This window comes from Salvelinus sp. IW2-2015, linkage group LG17 (assembly GCF_002910315.2).
Source record: "Salvelinus sp. IW2-2015 linkage group LG17, ASM291031v2, whole genome shotgun sequence".
Lineage (NCBI taxonomy): Eukaryota > Metazoa > Chordata > Actinopteri > Salmoniformes > Salmonidae > Salvelinus > Salvelinus sp. IW2-2015.
This window is the reverse complement of record NC_036857.1, coordinates 3,934,450-3,954,722: the sequence shown is the minus strand read 5'-3', so window position 1 is coordinate 3,954,722 and position 20,273 is coordinate 3,934,450. Positions and strand designations below refer to the sequence as shown.

The following is a 20,273-nucleotide window of genomic DNA, read 5'->3' as shown; positions in this document are numbered from 1 at the left end:
TAAGTAAATTCTGTCTATAGAGTAGTCTTCCTTCTATCTGGTCTATAGAGTAGTCTTCCTTCTATCTGGTCTATAGAGTAGTCTTCCTTCTATTCTGGTCTATAGAGCAGTCTTCTTCTATCTGGTCTATAGAGCAGTCTTCTTCTACTTGGTCTATAGAGCAGTCTTCTTCATCTGGTCTATAGAGCAGTCTTCTTCTATCTGGTCTAAGAGCAGTCTTCCTTTATCTGGTCTATAGAGCAGTCTTCTTTATCTGGTCTATAGAGCAGTCTTCCTTTATCTGTTCTATCTTCCTGACTTTATTGTCCCCATGGGGAAATTGTTGTTGCAGTGTCATGTACACATTTAAAAATACACATTTAAAATGGCGTTTAAATACAAAACAAATTGACAATACAACTTTCATAACAGTTACGTACCAAGAAATAAAACATAATATAAAAAAAAAGACTAGCCTGCTGGCTTACATGGGAACATTTGCCCGAGCTATTTAGAGGGATATCACACCTGGCACAATGATTGTCTCGTTTGTTTTTCCTGCTGAGGGGTGCCCTATACCTGCACCCAGAGGGGAGTAGTTCAAAGTCCAGGTACAGGGGGTGGCTTGGGTCTAAAATGATTTTGTGAGCCTTACAGAGGGCCCTGACCTTAAAGATCTCATCCAGGCCTGTCTGTTTTGACTCCAAGTACCTTGCTTGCTGTGGTAATAATCCTTCTCAGCATATTTCTCTGGCTGACAGTGAAATTGCCAAACCAACAAACAATACAAAAAGTTAAAATTGTCTCAATAAAAGATTTGTAAAACAGAGTCAATATAGTACAGTCTACATTAAAAGATCCCAGCTTTTTGAGAAAGTACAGTCTCTGTTGGCTCTTTTTGTAGATCAGGTCTGTACATTTACTCCACTGAGCTTATTGTCCAAAGGACACCCAGTATTTATTATCCTCTACAATCTCTATTTCCCAGACAGGCTAAACAACTTTTTTGCCCGCTTTGAGGACAATACAGTGCCACTGACACGGCCCCCTACCAAAACCTGCGGGCTCTCCTTCACTGCAGCCGAGGTGAGTAAAACATTTAAACGTGTTAACCCTCGCAAGGCTGCAGGCCCAGACGGCATTCCCAGCCGCGTCCTCAGAGCATGCGCAGACCAGCTGTCTGGTGTGTTTACGGACATATTCAATCAATCCTTATCCCAGTCTGCTGTTCCCACATGCTTCAAGAGGGCCACATCCCACTAGAGAGAACAGTGATGTAACCACACCTCTGAGTTTCCCTACAGACTCCACATCTCATTTGATCATGTAGGGGATTGTATGTGTGTGTGTGTGTGTGTGTGTGTGTATGTGTGTGTGCGTGTGTGAGCGCATGCCTGTGTTCATGGAACTATTAGTCCAAGTATCTGAATGACCTCTAAAAATATGTGGATCATTTCAATCATCATTTCAATCATCAATCATTTGTTTGTAGTAAAATACTAAAGGCTGATCCGGTTGGACCATGAATAACAGGTATTACTAGATAGATACATGTGCCAGAGGATATGGTTCATCCACCACAGGTCTGTCGGGTATGGAACGTCATTTGAGTCTTTGCGTGTCAAGAAATATACACGTCAATTAACATTATCTGACGTGTCAAATAAGCTTGACCTGAATATGACTGCACGTCACATAATAATTTAACACGTTCATACATTTCTTACGTAGTTATTACACATTGATTACACTATAACTCGTATTCCATGTCACAACGATTCACCGATACGTATGCTATGATGCTGGTAAAGTTTTTTGTCTGCAGCACGAGCGCAGACACTCCCCCAAGCTCTGGACAGTGCTGGTCGTAAAAAAGCTAGTTAGCTGATGGATGCGCACAATGTTCTTCCCCAAAAACATACCAAAATGACATAATCTAGCTAGCTAACTACCTAGCTAAGTGTCATCATCTAAAATACCCATACATTTATAAGACAGTTCTTATTTGATTAATGGTGGTCGGACCCACCTATGTGAATGTAAGAGTTTTAACTTTAGTCCGTCCCCTCGCCCCGACCCGGGCGCGAACCAGGGACCCTCTGCACACATCAACAACAGTCACCCACGAAGCATCGTTACCCATCGCTCCACAAAAGCTGCGGGGGGAACCACTACTTCAAGGTTTCAGAGCAAGTGACGTCACCGACTGAAAGGCTGCTAGCGCGCACCACCGTTACCTAGCTAGCCATTTCACATCGGTTACATGAAGCTAGCCACAATAAGGATTAGCCACAACAGTGKACTTTGCGTTTAGCTTTCAAAATAAGTCTCAATGAAAGTCATCCAAATAWTACAAATAGTGGAATCATGCCATAATGAAACAGATCATGCTAAACGAGGTTGGAATGTTCTTATATAAATTCAACAARWKACAATAATTTGTTAATTTGACAAAGATCTGTTGAAATCACACTGGWTGTATTAGACTTTAGAATTTCATTGGGGGCATACTTATTTCACTGTACAGCCTTACCTATGGATTGTGGATCAATGACATGGGGTATCAGTCTACTCAGTGACACCCAGAGAACATTAGCGTCGTAGCTCTTATTGCGGGACTCTGAAACCACTGTGAATTGAGACACATTTATTGTACCAGTCAACCGACTATGTGTATTGAACACTATTCCAGAGGAAAAACCGTACAACGTGGATGTTTTGGAGCCTGATAACTCTTGAAAAGGAGTTTGGGGAAAAAAAGCACTTGAGTACTGAGTAAGCTGATATCCCATTTCATTGATCCCCAATCGTTAGGTAAGGCTGTACAGTGCAATATGAATGTCAATACGCACAATAGGCTGACTGGGGAGGTGATTTCCCACAGTCAAAGTCCCGCAATAAGAGCTACGACGCTAATATTTCCGTAAACTCTTCACAGTTGTGTTCTCTGGGTGTCACCGAGTAGACYGATACCCCATTTCATTGCTCCACATTCCAACCATGTTTAACATTATCAAGTCTAAATTTGGGACAATTTCAAAAATTGTAACCTTCTGCATCACTTTCAAAGAGGGACTTTTATTTTAAAGGCAAACCGCAAAATCTACTATTTTGGCTAATCCTTATTGTGGGTAGCTTCACAACACATATGCTATGGCTTGACCGGACCTGGTTAAGTCAGATCAAATCAAWTTTTATTTGTCACATACACATGGTTAGCAGATGTTAATGCGAGTGTAGCGAAATGCTTGTGCTTCTAGTTCTGACAATGCAGTAATAACCAACAAGTAATCTAACCTAACAATTCCACAACTACTACCTTATACACAGAACAGCATAGGCAAGATGCAGTAGATGGTATCGAGTACAGTATATACATATGAGATGAGTAATGTAGGGTATGTAAACATAAAAGTGGCATAGTTTAAAGTGGCTAGTGATACATGTATTACATAAAGATGGCAAGATGCAGTAGATGATAGAGTACAGTATATACATATACATTATATTAAGTGGCATTGTTTAAAGTGGCTGTGATACATTTTTGATCAATTCCCATCCATTTCCATTATTAAAGTGAGCTGGAGTTGAGTCAGTATGTTGGCAGCAGCCACTCGATGTTAGACTGTTTAACAGTCTGATGGCCTTGAGATAGAAGCTGTTTTTCAGTCTCTCGGTCGCTGCTTTGATGCACCTGTACTGACCTCGCCTTCTGGATGGTAGCGGGGTGAACAGGCAGTGGCTCGGGTGGTTGTTGTCCTTGATGATCTTTATGGCCTTCCTGTGACATCGGGTGGTGTAGGTGTCCTTGGGCAGGTAGTTTGCCCCCAGTGTTGCGTTGTGCAGCCTCACTACCCTCTGGAGAGCCTTCCGGTTGTGGGCGGAGCAGTTGCCGTACCAGGCGGTGATACAGCCCGACAGGATGCTCTCGATGGTGCATCTGTAGAAGTTTATGAGTGCTTTTGGTGACAAGCCGAATTTCTTCAGCCTCCTGAGGTTGAAGAGGGGCTGCTGCGCCTTCTTCACAACGCTGTCTGTGTGGGTGGACCAATTCAGTTTGTCCGTGATGTGTACGCCGAGGAACTTAAAACTTACTACCCTCTCCACTACTGTCCCGTCAATGTGGATAGGGGGGTGCTCCCTCTGCGGTTTCCTGAAGTCCACAATCATCTCCTTTGTTTTGTTGACGTTGAGTGTGAAGCTAGCTGGCTGCTTATAATGTTGGTTTTGGGCAATAGGGTTAAGTAGCAGGCTAGCTACTTATTTCAATAGAAGTACAACAAGTGGCTACCTAGCTAATACTTATTCACATGGGATTCTTAAATCATTTCTAAGAATATTGAAAATGACTAGTTTCTACTGTTCATTGTTTTCAGGCTGTTTGCATTGGTGCTAGCTAGGTACCGCAGAAGTTGCTGATAACATCTGTATCAAAGATATTTGCAAACATTTTTGATCMTGCTCGTTTGATCCTGATCTAATTTCAAATGCTCACTCAGACGTTTTCACATTCGGTCGAACAAATATTGCCTCATTAAGAACGCGGTATTGTACAGCTTTGACAGTGATCGTAATGGTGGAGCTTGGCTTCGCACACATCATTCTATAATAGAATTGTGTTATTTGACGTGTCAAATAAAAAGCTTATTTGACKCATCAAATAGTGTTATTTGACGTGTATCTTTTTTTACACGGCGTTCCATAGTCAGGCAAGGACAAGTCCAAGATATCTCCAGAACAGGTTTATTCAGATACTGGGTTCAACACACCACACTCCTATGTATTGACTGCTCACAGTGAACGTGTGAGTGTTAACGTGTTTCTATGGAGAGAACAGAAAGAATAACCATGAGTATAGGCTTATATACAACTATACAGGCCCATAGAATAGACTGTGGAGGTATACATGYTGCTATATAGAAGATACTAAATGACTTGGTGTACACAATCTCTGCCATGATATAACGTAAGTGGTAGGGTTAAATATTTTCCTGGTATTTTACAAATGTTCCATCCCAAGAATAAATCCCTTTTCTCTCGGGTGACCGGGGATTTCCTGCCAAACCCGGAAGTGTCATTCTAAAGCATTCTATGTTGTTATTGTTGAAGCGTGCATAAAATGCATTGGGCTCGTCTGGTAGGGAGGCATCGTTTGGAAGACCACGGCATCCTTTGCATTCCGTAATGGACTGTAGCCCCTGCCACAAATGGYAGGCGTCAAAGCCTTTGTAATATGATTCCACCTTACTCCTATATTGTCCTTTTGCTCGTTTGATGACTCTGCAGAGGTCATAGCGGGACTTCTTGTACTTGTTCCTGTCCTCAGCCGTAGCCCACATTATCTTGAAAATCAAATCAACACTAGAAACGCCTGACCTTTCAGCCTATAAATACCCGCTAGAGAATGTTGAGAATGTTGCCGGGTGTCACATTTAGCATACGCTTCAGATGCATATCAACCTGCAAGGTGCACAAACAAACACCAAGCCTTGATAAATATTGCATAAACAATTGTATGAATGAATTGCATGAAGAAATATTATTGGAAATATATCCATGTAAAAATATAACAATAAAAAATATTTGTTTAGATAGAGTAAAGGACATGTTTTGTATAATTCTACAAAGTCCTASTGAAAAAAGTAGGCCAAAAGCCAATTTCTGACACTTCCAGTCAATGAGGCATCAACATTCTAACAGTAATAAATCCATTTCATATTTGCTATGTGAAGAATAATAATTTGGTTGTGTTTATAAAAGTCGTAAGTAACATTAGAAAACTAAAAAACACACACAATAACAATTTATTAAACATAAGAATGAGTGTGAGTTTTTGTCACAACCCGGCTCGTGGGAAGTGACAAAAAGCTCTTGTAGGACCAGGGCCCAAATAATAATACATTTTGCTCTTTATTTAACCATCTTACTATAAAACCTTATTTGTTCATCAAAAATTGTGAATAACTCACCCCACATGTCAATGAGACGGGTGTGCTCAAAAGGATGCACATAAGGCTGCAATGTTGGGTTGTATTGGAGAGAGTCTCAGTCTTAAATCATTTTCCACGCACAGTCTGTGGCTGTATTTAGTTTTCATGCTAGTGAGGGCCGAGAATCCACTCTCACATACACTACCGTTCAAAAGTTTGGGGTCACTTAGAAATGTCCTTGTTTTTGAAAGCACATTTCCATTAAAATAACATCAAATTGATCAGAAATACAGTGTTGACATTGTTCATGTTGTAAATGACTATTGTAGCTGGAAATGGTTGATTTTTAATGGAATATCTACATAGGCGTACAGAGGCCAATTATCAGCAACCATCACTCCTGTGTTCCAATGGCACGTTGTGTTAGCTAATCCAAGTTTATCATTTTAAAAGGCTAATTGATCATTAGAAAACCCTTTTGCAATTATGTTAACAAGCAGAAAACTGTTGTGCTAATTAAAGAAGCAATAAAACTGGCTTTCTTTAGAAACTAGTTGAGTATCTAGAGCATCAGCATTTGCAGGTTCGATTACAGGCTCAAAATGGCCAGAAACAAAGAACTTTCTTCTGAAACTTGTCAATCTATTCTTGTTCTGAGAAATGAAAGCTATTCCATGTGAGAAATTGCCAWGAAACTGAAGATCTCGTACAACGCTGTGTACTACTCCCTTCACAGAACAGCGCAAACTGGCTCTAACCAGAATAGAAAGAGGAGTGGGAAGCCCCGGTGCACAACTGAGCAAGAGGACAAGTTCATTAGAGTGTCTAGTTTGAGAAACAGACGTCTTACAAGTCCTCAAATGGCAGCTTCATTAAATAGTACCCTCAAAACACCGGTCTCAACGTCAATAGTGAAGAGGCGACTCCGGGATGCTGGCCTTCTAGGGATAATGAATCCAGTTGTTTATGTCATCCGTTTCGGGAACGTACCTGCATAATTGCGCACCCAACTCACTCAGGTGCTTCGCTATATCACATTTGACATTGTCCGTAAGCTTGAGTTCAGTTGCACACAAAAAAATCATACAATGATGGAAAGACCTGTGTGTTGTCCTTGGTAATGCACAGAGAAGAACTTCAAATTCTTAATCATAACCTCAATTTTGTCCCACACATTGAATATAGTTGCGGAGAGTCCCTGTAATCCTAGATTCAGATCATTCAGGCGAGAAAAAACCTAACCCAGATAGGCCAGTCATGTGAGAAACTCATCATMATGCTCATCATCATTCAGACAAGTGAAAATGATAGTCAGTAAAGAAACCTTGAAGCTCATCTCTCGATTCTAAACAATGTTTCAATTSTTTTGCCCCTTGATAACCAGCGCACTTCTGTATGTTGTAAAAGCGTTACATGGTCGCTGCCCATATAATTTGGATACTGCTTTAAAGCAGCACCAACTGAGCCACTCAGTACTTTAAGTTGATTCCCTACAAAGGTCAATACATTTTCAATGTTGTTGAATTCCATTTTAATGCCTGGATTCCGTGAGGGCCCTAATTATCATATTTGAACCCGAATGAGGCTCTCCACTCTACAARCTCTCWCAGTCTCACGTCAGAATTAGATGTTCATCCATGTTTCTCAAACGTCWAATTTCAAAGTGTATAAGGCATTAACYCCKAATTCTTAAGGTTAGGCATTAAAYCCGAATGGTTAAGGTAAGGGTTACGGTTTGGGATAGGATTAAAACAAAAATATCAACCTTTGGAATCAGAGGCATATGCTTATGCCCATCCGCCATCCMCAATRCCTTAGCAAAACCGAAACCTACTTGAAGGTAACATCGCTCACTGTTGCCCCTAGTGGCCGGTTTCCACGTCATCTCCCAACATCCAATACTGACTTGTACCATTGGTGACCTGTCTGCTCCACTACCTATTGTTCACCATCTTCATTGAATGTTTTCATAATTTATCTGCAGATAATCGGCAAAAAGCATAGGCCTACCAGTAGCCCATGCAAATTAAGGAGACAAACGAACGACTCTCTCACCAATGCGATTTGGTAGGCTACACTGACTGACGATATGACAGTCACTCACCAGGGGTAGGATCCTACATTATTTTCCAATTGTTTCGTTCAGAACAGAACCACTATTTTTTTGGTTCAGTTCCACTGTTCCGACCAGCAAAATAAAGTTCTGAACTGGTTCGACCCCACCAAAAAGTACTGGTTTATATAGTTCCTTTCAGTTCCTTTTTTAACCTGTGAAACACACTCCGTTTTTTACATTTAGCTCAATAGATGACTTCACCAATCAGTGTGGCTAGAGCAGGCAAGCTAGTTGTTTATATGCGCGACGGACAGATGTGTTGCCTATGGCGATAAATTATTACCCCTGGTGAGAGACTCATATCGTCAGTCAGTGTAGCCTACCGAATGGCAGTATTGATTATCATTTWAAAAAAATATAGATTTCACCTTTATTTAACCAGGTAGGCTAGTTGAGAACTAGTTCTCATTTACAACTGCGACCTGGCCAAGATAAAGCAAAGCAGTGGTCACAAACAACACAGAGTTACACATGGAATAAACAAACATACAGTCAATAATACAATAGAAAAAGTATATATACAGTGTGTGCAAATGAGGTAGGATGAGGTAAGGCAATAAATAGGCCATAGTGCCGAAACAATTACAATATAGCAATTAAACACTGGAGTGATAGATGTGCAAGTAGAGATACTGGGTTGCAAAGGAGCAAAATAAATAAAATAAAAATACAGGTGCAGTGATCTGTAAGCTGCTCTGACAGCTTGTGCTTAAAGTTAGAGAGGGAGATAAAAGACTCCAGCTTCAGTGATTTTTGCAGTTTGTTCCAGTCATTGGCAGCAGAGAACTGGAAGGAAAGGCGGCCAAAGCAGGAATTGGGTTTGGGGGTGACCAGTGAAATATACCTGCTGGAGCGCGTGCTACGGGTGGGTGCTGCTATGGTGACCAGTGAGCTGAGATAAGGCGGGGCTTTACCTAGCAAAGACTTATAGATGACCTGGAGCCAGTGGGTTTGGCAATGAATATGAAGCGAGGGGCAGCCAACGAGAGCATACAGGTCGAAGTGGTGGGTAGTATATGGGGCTTTGGTGACAAAACGGATGGCACTGTGATAGACTGCATCCAATTTGTTGAGTAGAGGGTTGGAGGCTATTTTGTAAATGACATCGCCAAAGTCAAGGATCGGTAGGATAGTCAGTTTTACGAGGGTATGTTTGGCAGCATGAGTGAAGGATGCTTTGTTGCGAAATAGGAAGCCGATTCTAGATTCAATTTTGGATTGGAGATGCTTGATGTGAGTCTGGAAGGAGAGTTTACAGTCTAACCAGACACCTAGGTATTTGTAGTTGTCCACATATTCTAAGTCAGAACCGTCCAGAGTAGCGATGCTGGACAGGCGGGCAGGTGTGGGCAGCGATTGGTTGAAGAACATGCATTTAGTTTTACTTGCATGTAAGAGCAGTTGGAGGCCACGGAAGGAGAGTTGTATGGCATTGAAGCTCGTCTGGAGGTTTGTTAACACAGTGTCCAAAGAAGGGCCAGAAGTATACAGAATTGTGTCGTCTGCGTAGAGGTGGATCAGAGACTCACCAGCAGCAAGAGCGACATCATTGATGTATACAGAGAAAAGAGTCGGCCTGAGGATTGAACCCTGTGGCACCCCCATAGAGACTGCCAGAGGTCCGGACAACAGGCCCTTCGATTTGACACACTGAACTCTGTCTGAGAAGTAGTTGGTGAACCAGGCGAGGCAGTCATTTGAGACACCAAGGCTGTTGAGTCTGCCAATAAGAATGTGGTGATTGACAGAGTCAAAAGCCTTGGCCAGGTCGATGAATACAGCTGCACAGTATTGTCTCTTATCGATGGCGGCTATGATATCGTTTAGGACCTTGAGCGTGGCTGAGGTGCACCCATGACCAGCTCGGAAACCAGATTGCATAGCAGAGAAGGTACGGTGGGATTCGAAATGGTCGGTGATCTGTTAGTTAACTTGGCTTTCGAAGACCTTAGAAAGGCAGGTTAGGATAGATATAGATCTGTAGCAGTTTGGGTCTAGAGTGTCTCCCCCTTTGAAGAGGGGAATGACCGTGGCAGCTTTCCAATCTTTAGGGATCTCAGACGATACGAAAAAGAGGTTGAACAGGCTAGTAATAGCGGTTGCAACAATTTCGGCTGATCATTTTAGAAAGAGAGGGTCCAGATTGTCTAGCCCGGCTGATTTGTARGGGTCCAGATTTTGCAGCTCTTTCAGAACATCAGCCATCTGGATACGGGTGAAGGAGAAATTGGGGAGGCTTGGGCAAGTTGCTGTGGGGGGTGCAGGGCTTTTGACCGGGGTAGGCGTAGCCAGGTGGAAAGCATGGCCAGCCGTAGAAAAATGCTTACTGTGGATTTATCGTTGGAGACAGTGTTTCCTAGCCTCAGTGCAGTGGGCAGCTGGGAGGAGGTGCTCTTATTCTCCATGGACTTTACAGTGTCCCAGAACTTTTTGGAGTTTGTGCTACAGGATGCAAATTTCTGTTTGAAATAGCTAGCCTTTGCTTTCCTAACTGACTGAGTATATTGTTTCCTGACTTCTGAAGAGTTGCATATCGCAGGGGGCTAATCGATGCTAATGCAGAACGCCACAAGATGTTTTTGTGCTGATCAAGGGCAGTCAGGTCTGGAGTGAAACAAGGGCTATATCTGTTCCTGGTTCTACATTTTTTGAATGGGGCATGCTTATTTAAGATGGAGAGGAAAGCACTTTTGAAGAGCAACCAGGCATCCTCTACTGACGGGATGAGGTCAATATCCTTCCAGGATACCCGGACCAGGTCGATTAGAAAGGCCTGCTCGCTGACGTGTTTTAGGGAGCGTTTGACAGTGATGAGGGGTGGACATTTGAACGCGGACCCATTACGCACGCAGGCAATGAGGCAGTGATCGCTGAGATCTTGGTTGAAGACAGTAGAGGTGTATTTAGATTGCAAGTTGGTCAGGATGATATCTAAGAGGGTGCCCATGGTTACGGATTTTGKGTTGTACCTGGTAGGTTCCTTGATAATTTGTGAGAGATTGAGGGCATCTATCTTAGATTGTAGGACGGCCGGGGTGTTAATCAAATCCCAGTTTAGGTCACCTAACAGTACGAACTCTGAAGATAGATTTGGGGCAATCAATTCACATATGGTGTCCAGGGCACAGCTGGGGGCTGAAGGGGGTCTATAACAAGCGGCAACGGTGAGAGACTTGTTTCTGGAAATGTGGATTTTTAAGAGAAGAAGCTCAAATTTTGGGGGCACAGACCTGGATAGTATGACAAAACTCTGCAGGCTAACTTCGCCTCCTTTGGCAGATCTTTCTTGTCGGAAAATGTTATAGTTAGGGATGAAAATTTCAGGATTTTTGGTGGCCTTCCTGAGCCAGGATTCAGACAAGGCTAGGACTTCCGGGTTGGCGGAGTGTGCTAAAGCAGTGAATGAAACAAACTTAGGGAGGAGGCTTCTAATGTTAACATGCATGAAACCAAGGCTTTTACGGTTACAGAAGTCAACAAATGAGAGGGGAATGGGAGTGATGCTAGGCACTGCAGGGCCTGGGTTAACCTCTACATCACCAGAGGAACAGAGGAGAAGTAGGATAAGAGTACGGCTAAAGGCTAAAAGAACTGGTCGTCTAGTGCTATCGGAAACAGAGAGTAAAGGGGGCAGGTTTCTGGGCGCGGAAGGATAGATTCAAGGCATAATGTACAGACAAGGGTATGGTAGGATGTGAGTACAGTGCCTAGGCATTGAGTGACAATGAGAGAGGTTTTGTCTCTAGAAGCACCATTTAAACCAGGTGCGGTTACCGCCTGTGTGGGGGGTGGAACAACAGGGATAGCTAAGGCATATTGAGCAGGGCTGGAAGTTCTACAGTGAAATAAGACAAAAATTACTAACCAAAACAGCAATAGACAAGGCATATTGACATTAGGGAGAGGCATGTGTAGCCGAGTAATCATAGTGTCCAGTGCGTAGCTAGGCGAACTGGCGGCACGGAGATTCAGACAGCTAGCAGGCTGGGGATAGCAGCAGGCTAGCAGATGGGCCTCAGGGGGACGTCGCCTGTTGAAACCCCCTCGGACGGTTACGTCGGCAGACCAGTCGTGATGGATCGGTGGGGCTCTGTGTCAGCAGCAAAGGGTCCAGGCATATTGGCAAAAGAGGTATTGAAGCCCAGGGATTATCTGATGGATTTCTTCATCGCAGCTAGCTGCTATCCGATAGGTTATCCGATAGTAGCTTTATGGCTACTGTCTCTGTCCCGAAGCAAGCACCAGTTAGCCTGGAGCTATCCTCGAAACTAGGCCCATCTCCCGGCTAGCCGAATAGATCTATCAAGAATTCCTGGGCTTCAATTACCTCTTTTGCCAATTGGCCTGGACCCTTTGCTGCCGACACGGAGCCCCGCCAATCAATCACAACTCTACCGACGTAATCGTCCGAGGGGGACAATTCACTCACTTTAAAGGGATACTTCAGGATTATGTCAATAAAGCCCTTTATCCATTTCCCCAGAGTCAGATGAACGTGTGGATACCATTTGTCTCTGTGTACAGTCTGAAGGAAGTTGCTAACTAGCGTTAGCGCAATGACTGGAAGTATATGGTAACTGCTACCATGCTAGTAGATACATTATGTCATTTTCAGAAGTTTTAGAAATAGGACGCTGCCCTTTTAAGACAAACGTTCCAAAAGAGATATTGACATGGCTAGTACAGTAGGCTAGCCAAGACCAATGCTAAGTGTCGTTCTTTTTGCAGACTATCAACAGTAGCCAGCATATTGCTAGTATGTTCACTATTGAACGTTTACTTTTGTAAACCACTTTTCCTATAATAAATAAGCTCAGCGAGTAGATTGATGGGCCCTTCTTTTTGCTCTGGACAGCTCGCGTGTGGAAAACACTGCTAGAAGAACGCATTATGACTCTGTTTTTACTTGTAAATCATCCTTTCCATCCATACATACCTAGTTGGGGAGAAGGGGGCAGAGGAGGGGGTTGAAGGATGGTGGGGGAGAAGAGGGCAGAGGGGGGTGAAGGATGGTGGGCGAGAAGGGGGCAGAGGGGGTGAACCACAACACCACAATGGGACAGACAACACAGGACCCACCAACCCAAAGTTAAATGGTTAACTTTGTTAAAGCAAGGCCCCTGAACTCTCCTGTATTTTCTGCACTATGCAATGATATGGGCAGCGACCATGTAACGCTTTTACAACATACAGAAGTGCGCTGGTTATCAAGGGGCAAAAGAATTGAAACATTGTTTAGAATCGAGAGACGAGCTTAAAGTTTTCTTTACTGACCATCATTTTCACTTGTCTGACCGCTTGCATGATGACGAGTTTCACACACGACTGGCCTATCTGGGTGATGTTTTTTCTCGCCTGAATGATCTGAATCGAGGATTACAAGGACTCCGCCACCATATTCAATGTGCGGGACAAAATTGAGGCTATGATTAAGAAGTTGGAGCTCTTCTCTGTCTGCATTAACAAGTACAACACACAGGTCTTTCCATCATTGTATGATTTGTTTGTGTGCAAATGAACTCAAGCTTACGGACAATGTCAAATGTGATATAGCGAAGCACCTAAGTGAGTTGGGTGCACAATTACGCAGGTACTTTCCCTAAACGGATGACACAAACAACTGGATTCGTTATCCCTTTCATGCCCTGCCTCCAGTCCACTTACCGATATCTGAACAAGAGAACCTCATCAAAATTGCAACAAGTGGTTCTGTGAAAATTGGAATTTAATCAGAAGCCACTGCCAGATTTCTGGATTGGGCTGCGCTCAGAGTATCCTGCCTTGGCAAATAGCACTGTTAAGACACTGATGCCCTTCGCAACCACGTACCTATGTGAGAGTGGATTYTCAGCCCTCACTAGCATGAAAATTAAATACAGGCACAGAATGTGTGTGGGAAATGATTTAAGACAGACTCTCTCCAATACAACCCAACATTGCAGAGTTACGTTCATCTTTTCAAGCACACCGTTCTCATTAACCTGTGRTGAGTTATTCACAATTTTCRATGAACAAATAAGGTTTTATATGTAAGATGGTTAAATAAAAGAGCAAAATCATTGATTATTATTAATATTATTATTATTGCCCTGGTCCTATAAGAGCTCTTTGTCACTTCCCATAAGCCGGGATGTGACAAAAACTCACTCATTCTTATGTTTAATAAATGTATCGTATAATGTGTGCGGCAGGCTTACAATGATGGCAAAAAACAACATTTGAGAGTGCGCTGACCCTGGTGCTAGAGGGGGTACACAGCTGGAGGTTGAATCTTTGAAGGGATACGGGACTATAAAAMGTTTGGGAACCACTGTCCTAGAGCAAACAAAAAACTATACATACCTCGGCCTAAACATCAGTGCCACAGGTAACTTCCACAAAAGCAGTGAACGAGCTGAGAGACAAGGCAAGAAGGGCCTTCTATGCCATCAAAAGGAACATCAAATTCGACATACTAATTAGGATCTGGCTAAAAATACTTGAATCAGTTATARAACCCATTGCCCTTCATCAAAGGAGATGATTGTGGACTACAGGAAAAAGAGGACCGAGCACATCCCATTCTCATCGACGGCGCTGTAGTGGAGCAGGTTGAGAGCTTCAAGTTCCTTGGTATTCACATCACCAATACCCAAGCACATCAAGACAGTCGTGAAGAGGGCACAACAAAACCTATTCCCCCTCAGGAGAATGAAAAGATTTGGCATGGGTCTTCAGATCCTCAAAAGGTTCTACAGCTGCACCATCAAGAGCATCCTGACTGGTTGCATCACTGCCTGATATGGCAACTGCTTGGTCTCCGACCGCAAGGCACTACAGAGGGTAGTGCGAACGGCCCAGTACATCACTGGGGCCAAGCTTCCTTCCATCCAGGATCTATATACCAGGCGGTGTCAGAGGAAGGCCCTAAAAATTGCCAAAGACTCCAGCCACCCTAGTCATAGACTGTTCTCTCTGCTACCGCACGGCAAGCGGTACCGGAGCGCCAAGTCTAGGTCCAAGAGGCTTCTAAACAGCTTCTACTCCCAAGCCAAAAGACTCCTGAATATCTAATCAAATGGCTACCCAGACTATTTGCATTGCCCCCCCCTCAACACCACTGCTACTCTGTTGTTATCATCTATGCAGTCACTCTAATAACTCTACCTTTATGTACATATTACCTCAACTAACCGGTGCCCCCGCACATTGACTCTGTACCGGTAACCCACTGTATATAGTCTCGCTATGGTTATTTTACTGCTGCTCTTTAATTACYTGTTACTTTTATTTCTTATTCTTTCCGTATTTTCTTTAAACTGCATTGTTGGTTAGGGGCTCGTAAGTAAGCATTTCACTGTAAGGTCTACACCGGTTGTATTCGGCGCATGTGACTTATACAATTTGATTTGATTTGTGAGGTCTGGGGTCCATTCACCAACCAAGAATTCACAAAAAGGAACAAACACCAAATTGAGACCGCATGCAGAATTCTGCAAAAGAATATCCTCCATGTATAACGTAAAACACCAAATAATGCATGAAGAGCAGAATTAGGCCAATACCCGCTAATAATCAAAATCCAGAAAAGAGTGGTTAAATTCTACCACCACCTAAAAGGAAGCGATTCCCAAACCTTCCATAACAAAGCCATCGCTTGAACCTGGTGAAGAGTCCCCTGAACAAGCTGGTCCTGGGGCTCTGTTCACAAACACAAACAGACCCCACAGAGTCCCAGGACAGCAACACAATTAGACCCAACCAAATCATGAGAAAACAAAAAGATAATTACTTGACACATTGGAAAGAACTAACAAAAAAAATTGAGTAAACTAGAATGTACTCTCTGTTTAGGGCCAAGTGGCAGAATACCTGACCACTGTGACTGATCCAAAATGAAGGAAAGCTTTGACTATGTACAGACTCAGTGAGCATAGCCTTGCTATTAAGAAAGGCCGCCGTAGGCAGACCTGGCTCTCAAGAGAAGACAGGCTATGTGCACACTACCCACAAAATGACGTGGAAACTGAGCTGCACTTCCTAACCTCCTGCCAAATGTATGACAATATTAGAGACACATATTTCCCTCAGATTACACAAATCCACAAAGAGTTCAAAAACAAACCCAATTCTGATAAACTCCCATATCTAYTGGGTGAAATACCACAGTGTGACATCACAGCAGCAGTATTCGTGACTTGTTGCCACAAGAAAAGGGCAACCAGTGAAGAACAAACACCATTGTAAATACAACCCATATTTATGTTTATTTATTTTCCCTTTTGAACTTTAACTATTTGCACATCGTTACAACACTGTATACAGTTGAAGTCGGAAGTTTACATACACTTAGGTTGGAGTCATTAAAACTCGTTTTTCAACCACTCCACAAATGTCTTGTTAACAAACTATAGTTTTGGCAAGTCGGTTAGGACATCGACTTTGTGCATGACACAAGTCATTTTTCCAACAATTGTTTACAGACAGATTATTTCACTTATCATTTACTGCATCACAATTCCAGTGGGTCAGAAGTTTACATACACTAAGTTGACTGTGCCTTTAAACAGCTTGGAAAATTCCAGAAAAGGATGTTATGGCTTTAGAAGCTTCTGATAGGCTAATTGACATCATTTGAGTCAATTGGAGGTGTACCTGTGGATGCATTTCAAAGCCTACCTTCAAACTCAGTGCCTCTTTGCTTGACATCATGGGAAAATCAAAAGAAATCAGCCAAGACCTCAGAAAAACATTGTAGACCTCCACAAGTCTGGTTCATTCTTGGGTGCAATTTCCAAACGCCTGAAGGTACCACGGTCATCTGTACAAACAATAGTACGCAAGTATAAACACCATGGGACCACGCAGCCGTCATACCGCTCAGGAAGGAGACACGTTCTGTCTCCTAGAGATGAACGTACTGTGGTGCGTAAAGTGCAAATCAATCCCAGAACAACAGCAAAGGACCTTGTGAAGATGCTGGAGGAAACAGGTACAAAGTATCTATATCCACAGTAAAACAAGTCCTATATCAACATAACATGAAAGGCCGCTCAGCAAGGAAGAAGCCACTGCTCCAAAACCACCATAAAAAAGCCAGAATACGGTTTGCAACTGCACATGGGGACAAAGATCATACTTTTTGGAGAAATGTCCTCTGGTCTGATGAAACAAAAATAGAACTGTTTGGCCATAATGACCATCGTTATGTTTGGAAGAAAAGGGGGGAGGCTTGCAAGCCATAGAACACCATCCCAACCGTGAAGCACGGGGGTGGCAGCATCACGCTGTGGGGGTGCTTTGCTGCAGGAGGGACTGGTGCACTTTAGAAAATAGATGGCATCATGAGGAAAGGAAAATTATGTGGATATATTGAAGCAATATATCCAGTCAGGAAGTTAAAGCTTGGTCGTAAATGGGTCTTCCAAATGAACAATGACCCCAACCATACTTCCAAAGTTGTGGCAAAATGGCAACAAAGTCAAGGTATTAGAGTAGCCATTACAAAGCCCTGACCTCAATCCTATAGAAAATTTGTGGGCAGAACTGAAAAAGCATGTGCGAGCAAGGAGGCCTACAAACCTGACTCAGTTACAACAGCTCTGTCAGGAGGAATGGGACAAAATTCACCCAACTATTGTGGGAAGCTTGTGGAAGGCTACCCGAAACGTTTGACCCAAGTTAAACAAGTTAAAGGCAATGCTACCAAATACTAATTGTGTGTATGTACACTTCTGAACCACTGGGAATGTGATGAAAGAAATAAAAGTTCAAATAAATAATTCTCTCTACTATTATTCTGACGTTTCACATTCTTAAAATAAAGTGGTAATCCTAACTGACCTAAGACAGGGAATTTTTACTAGGATTAAATGTCAGGAATTGTGAAAAACTGAGTTTAAATGTATTTGGCTAAGGTGTATGTAAACTTCCGACTTCAACAGTATATATGTAAAGACATTTAAAATGTAATTTATTCTTTTGGAACTTCTGTGAGTGTAACGTTTACTGTTAATTTCACTTTTGTTTATTAACTACTTCACTTTCTTTGGCAATGTTAATATATGTTTCCCATGACAATAAAGCCCTTGAATTGAATTGAAATGGTGGGGGAGAAGGGGGTAGTGTAGGAGGGTGAAAGATGGTGAAGAGGAAAGGGGCAGTGGTTGGGGGGTGAAATGGTGGGGAAGAAGGGGGCAGTGGAGACTAAGTGAGGAAAGGAGGGAGGGCTAGCATTTGGTGAAAGGGCTTAGAGATTGATGGCGGAAAAGGGGTGTGAGAGGGGGCAGTGGAGAGCATGAGGGAGCGGGGAAGAGGGAGGCACAGGGTTAATGGAAGGAGAACTGAAAGCAGGGGGGGGGGGGGGTCACTTCAGGCCTGCCTGGGGAAAAGCCTGGCATTCCACTGCCCCCTCCTGCCTTCCTCTGGGGCATTAAGACCTGACCAGCAGAGCACAGAGAAGGAGAGAAGGGCACTCTGGGTTCTGCTCTCTTCTAGACACCTACGGGAACACACAGCATTCCTAAAAGGACAATGACTAGGGTCTGTGCTGAAACGAGAGAGAGAGAGTGAGAGAGAGAGAGAGAGAGAGAGAGAGAGAGAGAGAGAGAGAGAAAGTGGGACACAGAGAGAGAAAGAGATGGAGTGTAAACATATGTAGTACAAATATAGAAGTAGTGTACTTGCTGGGTGGCAGAGCCTTATCTGACATAAGAGGAAGTTCAACTGCCCTCCTATAATATGTCCAATAATGCAGTTTGCACACATTCAGTCCCACATTCAGTCAGTGAAAGTGACCTACAGCAAAGCTTACTGTACTGATATACCCCAGCCTCTCTCCCCCATCCCCCAGACTCTTGTCTCCATTAGCAGGCCGTCTGTAAGGATGCCAAAATGTTCCGACCCTTATCTGGAGTCAATGCCCCGGCCCTCTATATTCCTTCCTTCTCTCCTTTTCCATAGACCCCCTCCACATCTCTTCTTCCTCTGTCCTTCTTCACTCAGACAACAGCTCCTGATCCTGTTTCTAAAAATATGGTCAATTTGTCTCAAGGAATTCTCAGTATGCACTGGCCACTGGCTCAAGGAATTCTACCACCATCTCGCTCTCCCTCTCTTCTCGCTCTTCCATTCTTTATTCCTGCTCTCCCTCTCTTCTCGCTCTTCCATTCTTTATTCCCGCTCTCCAGTAAATTTAGGAATGAGGGACTCCGTGTACAGTACAGTAGCAGACAGTGACAGGATTGGGCTAGTCCTAGTCTCCTAATCTGATATTCCATCAGATTATCTCTATAATAACATGTTTGTTTACTAAAAATCAGAAAGGGGTATCTATCTCTTTGTCTTCAGCTCACAGTAGACTGAAGGATTAAATCCTGACCAACGGGCAACAAAACCATTAAAACAAAACAATTCTCTCTCTCTCTCATAATGTATTATTTTTCTCAGGTACATTAATAGATAGCCAATAGCCATATTGCAAATCATATAATGCGCATGTCATATGGTTATTTTCCCCTTTAGAATAACCAATCCTTCATTATCACACCTAGAATGGAACTATGTCTGTTACATTTGGTCTGTGTTTGGAAGGGAAAGCCTAGTCAGTTGCACAACTGAATGCATTCACCCGAAATGTGTCTTCCACATTTAACACGATGGCTGTCTTAATCGAAGTCTGGGGAGTAGTTGTTGCAGGGTTAACTACCTTGCTGAAGGGCAGTTACTGCAGATTTTTCCACCTTTCAGTTACTGTCCCAACACTAACCGTTAGGCTGCCTGCCCTCCGTGTCTGTGTGTGGGCCTGGGTGCATGCCAGTGAGAGTGTGTGAGGGGTCAAGGGTAATGGGTCAGATAACGAGAAGGTRGCCTAGGCCCTCAGAAGGCCCCTGATCCCTGGCATAGCAGCGGGTATGAGCTAATCCACAACAGATGGTATGCACACACACGCACACAAAGTATGCATCTATTCATTACACCGATGACAATACCTTCCCCTTCCAATCTGTCCTCTATCACACATGAATAATTAATAACACACATACATAATTCTGATAAGAACCAAAACATAACTGAAGGACAGCTGCCTGAGACTTCCAGGCACAGCCAAGGGCAAGAGCACACACACATCATCTGGGGTCCCTTTGTTCGACTGATATAGCAAACGCACAATACAGGTAACAAACAAAAATGTCAATAACAGATGCACATTTTGCCTTGGTACCCCTAACATAGAAGGCAGCACACATTCAGAAACATTTGGTTGCAAT

The 20,273-nt window shown here is 43.2% G+C and overlaps 1 protein-coding gene across 1 annotated transcript in view; it reads right to left on the bottom strand.

The window, feature by feature from the left end:
- The window catches only part of LOC111977206 (NUAK family SNF1-like kinase 1), a 64,432-nt gene that overhangs the window by 43,338 nt on the left and 821 nt on the right, over positions 1 to 20,273 (bottom strand). The window lies entirely within an intron of this gene.